This window comes from Ursus maritimus (genome assembly GCF_017311325.1).
Source record: "Ursus maritimus isolate PB19 chromosome X unlocalized genomic scaffold, ASM1731132v1 scaffold_X1, whole genome shotgun sequence".
Classification (NCBI taxonomy): Eukaryota; Metazoa; Chordata; class Mammalia; order Carnivora; family Ursidae; genus Ursus; species Ursus maritimus.
In genome coordinates, this window is record NW_024423319.1 from 73,557,729 (window position 1) to 73,565,250 (window position 7,522).

Sequence of the window (7,522 nt, forward strand, 5' to 3'; positions counted from 1 at the left end):
TGCCTCCCCGGTACAGCCTCGCCATGCCGCTCTGGACCCTGCTCCAAAAGTCCCAGGCTGGTGGGGAAGCAGGCTCAGCAAGGCCCGAACTTCTTGGGGTGCTCAGGTAGTGGCCTTGGCTATGGTTGGGCCTTTCTTACACGCAGTTAAGAAGAATCCTAGCTAGCCCCAGGAAGGGGTGTGGGTCTGCCCCAGACGGGGCTGGGACTTGGGGATTCCTTCTGCTGGCCCTTCTCCCCAAAGAAGAAGAGCTTATGTCACAAAGAGGCCCCAGGAATCGGGACGGACCCCCGCTCTGGCCCTCTTCCACAGCTGTTTCCTGCAGCTCTGAGCCCTGCGGGGAGGCAAGAACATTCCGAGTGCCGGGACCATGGGCTGGAGTGTACGCAGTCCAGGCCCACGAGGGTGATGTCCCGAGCTGCGGGGGCCCTCATCCTTTTCGGGACCGGGGCAGGAGGGTGCTGCTGTCATTTGTCAAGGCAATTCAGGTGGTGGAAACAGCAGGAGCCAAGGCGAGGAAGTCAGGAAGAGACCGTCAGCCCAGGGGCAGTCAGTCTGGTTGGAAACGCAGGCATGTGTGAGAGCAGGAGGGTGAAGGGGGCTGGAGAAGAGCTCAGGACCTAAACACAATGACCTTCCTATCATCCCGTCCCCAGCGGTGCCTGCGAACTGGTACATGAAAACAGCACCCATTCAGCAAGCCTTTACTTTCATACACGTGATCTCTTTTATTTTTATTTTTTAGATGCGGGAGAGAGGAACAGAGGGAGAGGGAGAGAGAGAATCTTAAGCAGGTTCCACACTCAGCTTGGAGCCCCCCCCGCCGGGCTCGACCTCACGACCCTGAGATCGCAGCCGGAGCTGAAACCACCAACTGAGCCCCCCAGGGGCCCGCACACGATCTCCACTGAGGAATGGAGATGGTGGTTCTGAGAGGCGAAGTGACTTGTCCCAGGCTAGTTGGCCAGTAGCCTTCGTGAGAGGATTCCTATCCAGGCTGCTTTCTAATGTGCTATTCTGACTGCTGGGGCTGGAGACCCCTGCCCGCCCACCCCCATCCCTGAAAGCACAGCTGTTGCCCAAGGACTGGTTCTTCTGAGATCCACGCCTTACTTACCGTAGGGTCCCAGCCAGGCGCCTTGTGTCCCGGAGTGAGCTTGGGCAAAGCTCGCCACATCCCCATTCTTCTCGCCCGATTCCTCCCCGCTCACCAGGGAGAAGAAACGTCAGAATCACCACGATGAGAGGCCTGGAGGAGCAAGCAAACATCTGCCAAATGTCAGACACCTGTGACACCCCCCAGGAGAGTCTGTGCTGCTCCCAGAAATGGCCATCCTATTGCAGACCAGCCCTGGAAGGCCCGGCTTGGAGAATTCCCCACGTATGGGCTCGGCGTGCATCTGTTTCCATCCTGCCCCGGACCCCGGACCCCCACCTCAGCTCAGGCTGGCCCACACTCGCCAGAGGCACAGGCGGCAACGTCGCTGATGCGCACAAATCCGACTCTGGAAGCCTGACCTGGATGGATTCTTGCGTCCCAGTTGCTCCCATCTCACAGCTAGGGGGACGTCCCTCTGCGCTGGGGAGCTGGGCTACCCCTTGGACACAAAGTCATTGGCAGGCCCCAACCTTTGGTCGTTGTGTTCCCTTGGGTTGCCCCACAGAGTAAGGTCAAACAGGATAATAAGAACAGCTGACATGTACGGATTGCATAACTGTGTGCCAGGCACTATTCTAAGAGCTTTATTGGGATGAATTATTTTTTTAAAGATTTTATTTATTTATTTGACAGAGAGAGAGACAGCCAGCAAGAGAGGGAACACAAGCAGGGGGAGTGGGAGAGGAAGAAGCAGGTGACATTATTACTCTTATCATCCCTATTTTACAGATGACAGAAACACAAAGTTTAAGGAGCTCGCTCAAAGCCACACAGCAAGCAAGTGGCAGAGACCTCACGCTCTTATTTTTTTTTTTTTAGATTTTATTTATTTATTTGAGAGAGTGAGCGAGAGAGAGCGCACTCGAGCGGGGGAGGGGGGGAGGGACAGAGCAGGCAGAGGGAGAAGCAGGCTCCCCACCGAGCAGGGAGCCTGATGTGGGACTCGATCCCAGGACCCTGAGATCCTGACCTGAGGCAAAGGCAGACGCTTCACCGACTGAGCCACCTGGGTGCCCAAGACCTCATGCTCTTACCTATTACAGACATTATCATACCTTTTAAGGTTTGAGGGACGGGGATCGAGGGTGGTGGGCCAAGAAGACTATTTTGGCTTTATCCGCAAGGGTTCACACAGAGACTGTATTCACGTATCAGCTGAGTGATTAAGAAGCCTTCCAAAAGGAAAATAAAATCAAGCTAAAAACCTGGGACAGTCAGTGAAATTTGAATACGGCCCAGAGATGAGAGAAAACCCTTAGATCCGTGCTCTTTTGCTGATTTCGACCATGTAAAGAAAAGTCTCTGTAGGAAACACACACTGAGCTATTTAGGGGTAAAGGATATCACAGCTGCAACTTACTTACAGACGACTTGGAAAACGAAGACGCAGAGCAAGAGAAGGTGCACGAAGAATAAAGCAAACAAGGCAGCATGCAAATAATCGCCGATATGGGTGTCAGGGAGTTCTTTGTACTCTCCTGGCAACTTTTCTCTCAGTGTGATAGTCTATCGAAATAAAAGTTACCGAAGGAATCTCCCTCGAGCAGGACAGGTTTGGCATCTGGTGCTACTCCCACGCCAGCTTAGAAACCTTGTTCGAAGACAGTGGGGGCCAAGGCTGCCTGGGAACAAAGGCTCCCTGGCTGTAGCCAGCGGCCTCCTCCCCAGAAGCACCCACCGCCCGCTCCCACAGTTGGGTCCCCACTGCTTTCCCCTGCCAGGCTCTCTTTACTTTGGAATCCTGGGCTCCTTCCCTTGTCCCTCTGTCTGGCTACCTGCGACCTCTCAGCCCTGACCTCTTCCCAACTTCCCCTGTGGCCTCTTGAACCAGGAAGGGAAGTGTGGCCTGCTCTCCTGGTGGAAGGCATTAGGACCCTAGAACTCCTTCTCTAAGACGCTCAGCGGCCCTCAAAGAACACAGGCTGTGCCTGAGGCTCTCAGGGTCACCCCATCCTGGGCTCCGAGTGGCAGAGGAGAAGGGATTGGGGCATGTGTCCTTCAGAGGCTGTCCCCAGATGAAAGCCTGGAGTTCTTTTTCCCAAATGGAAGGAAGCCTGTCAAACTGGGCAAGGCCGCTGCCAGGAAGGCAGATTGCGCTCTCCCTGGAGTCCGGGCTGGGGCTCTTGGCTGCTGCTGGGCTCCCACGAGGAGGAAAAAATGCACCCTGGAAACCCCGATGCCCACCCCAAAGGTAGCCCACTGAGCAAACACTGCTGATTAGTGTCCCTGCCTGGGTCCTTACCTCGGAGGGTACCCCGTTGTGCTTGAAGCTGCCCTCCTGGGAGCCTGCACAAGGTCCCTTGGTGATGGGCCCGATCCGATCAGGACTCTACTTGCCTGGACTCTTGGGCCTTCTGGAAAATTCCTCAACTAGCCAAACAGATCTCCTAAAATCCAAACAGTGTGTGGCAGTGTCCTTGGGGGCTTTTCCCACATGTCCTGGGCAGGGCTCCCCCTGGTTCAGGCCCTGCCTCCTCTTAGTGTTGAGCCCATACGTCTCCATTGGGGCACTGAGTTGAGTTGGGGCACTAGGAGACTAGTGCCCGTCTCCATTGGGGCACTTTCAAGTGAGTTGAAAGAGGAGAGAGAGTCATCTACGCAGGCGCAAGCATTGGTGCTCGGCGGTCAGAGCTGAACCGGCCCCGTGTGAGGCAGTGTGGTGGAGCAGGTGAGCTCAGGGACCATGGGACAGACTGGTTTGGATTCCTGGCTCTGCCATTTGCTGGCTGTGTGACCCTGAGCAGGTCATTCACTGCTCTGTGGAGGAAAGGAGGCCGTCCGGGTACAGGTGCTCGACACCCCCCCCCCCGCCCGCCTGGCACGCGGTTAGTGCTAGGTGTGACTTCTTAGCCATCCACCTCGCTGTGGCTGCAGAGGTGCTCCCAGCCTCCCACACCCATGGGGGCAGCTTCATTTGCATGGAGGTACCGCACACTCTAAACTGGGAGACCTGAGCCTTGGCCCTGCCTTAGTTGCAGCATTGGTCAAAGTGCTGACGCCTTCGATTGTGCGGCCTGGGTGCCACTTTTTTTTTTTTTAAGATTTTTTATGTATTTATTCGACAGAGATAGAGACAGCCAGTGAGAGAGGGAGCACAAGCAGGGAGAGTGGGAGAGGAAGAAGCAGGCTCCCAGCGGAGGAGCCCGATGCGGGACTCGATCCCAGAACGCCGGGATCATGCCCTGAGCTGAAGGCAGACGGCTAACGACTGCGCTACCCAGGCGCCCCATGGGTGGCACTTTTGAACCCTGTGCCCAAGTCTTCATGGGTAATGGGGCGAGAGGTCCCTTCCAGGCGAAGAGCCTGGCTGGGTGGGCTGTCTACTCCGAGCTGTCGGTGCAGCACGCTCCGGGCCTGGCTTCTAGGGGTCAGGCCTTTAAAGGAGCTCGAGGGGACACCAAATAGTCTTTGTGGTACCCACAGTTTCCTCGCTCACACAATGCCTCATTAATTGCTGACTTAGCCAAAACGTCTGTCGATGATGACACAGACGGGCACCAACAATATTCATCAGTCACACTTAGGTAACAGGACGTGCCAGGTGCTGTTTTATTTTTATTTTTTAAATTTTTATTTATTTGAGAGAGCGAGAGAGAGCGAGCATAAGCAGCGGGAGAGGCAGAGGGAGAAGCAGGCTCCCCGCTGAGCAGGGAACCCAACGCAGGGCTCGATCCCAGGACCCCAGGATCATGACCCAACCCGAAGGCAGACCCTTCACCGACTGAGCCACCCAGGCACCCTACCAGGCGCCGTTTAAAGCACCATTACACATACATATCCTCATAACAAGTCTTTCACGTAGGTTCTATTTATATGCCTGTTTTAAAGATGAGGAAACAGACGCAACCAAGTTAAGTAACTGGCCCACGGTTAGACGACTGATCAGTGACAGAGCCTGGATTTCAAACCAAGCAGTCTGCCTTCAAAGTCCACACTTTTAACCACGCTCCTCTACTTTCTCAGGCTTGAAGAGGCCATGATGTGAATTCAAGAGGAGCAGAGGAGGCTGAAGCTGACTCCCCAGCTGGGCCTGGCGGAAGGGGTGTGCTGCTCATTATGCAAATCCCCAGCCGAAGTTCCAGAGTGGCTGAGCCAGGGCAGGGACTCGGGGGGAAACCAAGGCAGGGCCCCTTCCTGGAACGAGGGAACAAGGACCTCGGTGCTCCACAGCTGGGTGCCCGCACAGAAGATGAAGGACAGGAGTCTGGAACCAGCGGTGGTTACTATGGAAACCCACCAAGTGGTAAACTCACAGCTGAGCCTGTCTGGGTCTTATATAAAAAAAAAAAAAAACCAGGCAAATGATATTTTTAAAAAATTCTACATTGTTTTGGAGGATGGCTTAGGACAAACCCTCTGTGGAATTCAGATGAATTTTTAGCATATTTGCTAGTGAATAGAGGTCTTTCATACAACTGCCCAGAGTATCTGTAAGTTACTGTAGCTTCTAGAATAGCTGGAGAAGCACTTGCAGAGGAAGAGGCGTTGGGTGGGTTGGGTGAGGAGGAGGAGGGAGGTGGTGGGGTTGGGAAGTGAGTTGAAAGAGGAGAGAGAGTTTGGGGGCAGGTAGGTGCAGGGAAACAGGTTGGAGGGAGAGTGTTAGCTGAAGTGGGGGTAGCGGGGTGGCAGGGAGGGGGCAGAAGGTGATTCGGAGCCAGAGTCCACAGCACTGACTCACCTCCCCCAGCCCAGTCCGCCTCTAGTGGGTCTCCGTCCACCTTCACCACGAGGACGGCATCCACGGGGGCCCCTCTGCTTGCCCTCTGCCCTAGTGTCAAGTCCGGGGAGTCTGGCATAAAAGAGGTCTGTTGAGGGGTGCCTGGGGGTGCAGTCAAACATCCGACTCTGGATTTTGGCTCAGGTCGTGATCTCATGGGTTGTGGGATTGAGCCCCGTGTCGGGCTCCACGCTCAGCAGGGAGTCTGCTTGAGATTCTGTCTCTCCCTCCCCCTCTGCCCCTGACCCCCCTTCTCGCTCCTCCCTCGAATAAATAAGTAAATTTTTTTTAAAAAGGAGATCTGTTTAGTCTCTTTGAACTCCACCTTCCTGGGAAGGAACCTATATTTTCTCACATAACGCCTCTTCCTGTCACTGCTATTACTATCCCGAAACACGAGTTGTCTGCAGCACAGGCTTTGGCCAACACCAGCCCAGAGAATGAACGCTGTTCTGTGATCTGGCCCCAGCCTCCTGCCCAGCCCGATTCTTCACTCTGCTTTGGGCATCCTGTATCCCAGCCAAACCGGGCCATGCACTGTTGCAAGCACACCCCAAGTTTCCAGTGCTTGGTTGGTCTCTGCCAGAGTCCTACCTGCCACCCAGGACCCAGAAGTGCAGCCCAGAGCCATGAAGCCATAAGAACTCAAAACCCCCTTTATCTGGAGCCCATGGCCCTGCCCTGAGGGCCCCAGCTGATGGGGCTGGACAGGAGAGGTGAAAAGACCAAGGGGAGGAAGCAGGCAGTTTCAGTACCCCATGCCTACCTTCCCAATACAGAAACACACTGAAGGAATTCTGCAGGGCAAGTCTCTGATGAGATGTACCCTTTGCCAATCCAATCTCCAGCCTTCTCACCCTTGGAACCATTCATTCCACTGGTGTGGGATGGCCAATGCAGGTTCTGGAAGATCTCCCCGGGAGTCCTACCGAGTACAGACACTATGTAGCATGCTACTGGTAAGTGGACCTTAAATGCAGTCATTGGTGTCCGTCAGGACCGGCTTTCAACCACATAGGAGCCACTTGAAAGCTGGATGATCTGGGCAAGTCACTTCACTTCCGTGAGCCTCAGTTTCCTCATTGGCAAGTTGGAGATGATACCTACCACATGTGGGAGAGATGAAACGGTTCTTGAGAGGATGACATGCGGTTAATATAGGGAATCATCTAGTGAAACGCTTGGCCTTCTCTGCTACCCGCTCTAAAGGAACCACCTCCCGCCCTCTCTACCGTTAGTTCATTTTATGTTCTTCGTAGCACTGGTCACTACCTGTTATTGATTTGCTTCTTTGTTCATTGACCGATCGTCCCATTAGAATACTCTTTTCACAGGAGACACGGCTTTTGCTTTTTATTTTTATTATTGTTTTTATTTTTGCAATTTATTTATTTTTAAAGGTTTATTTATTTGAGAGAGCAAGTGAGAGTGTGAGCTGGGGAAGGGGCAGAGGAAGAGACTATCCAAGCAGACTCCCTGCTGAGTGTGGAGCCGGATGCGGGCCTTGATCTCAGGAACGACGAGATGACCTGAGCTGGAACCAAGAGCCAGGAGCTTAACCAGCCGAGCCACCCAGGTGCCCCTGTTTTTGCTTTTATTTATTTATTTATTTATTTATTTATTTTTAAAGATTTTATTTATTTATT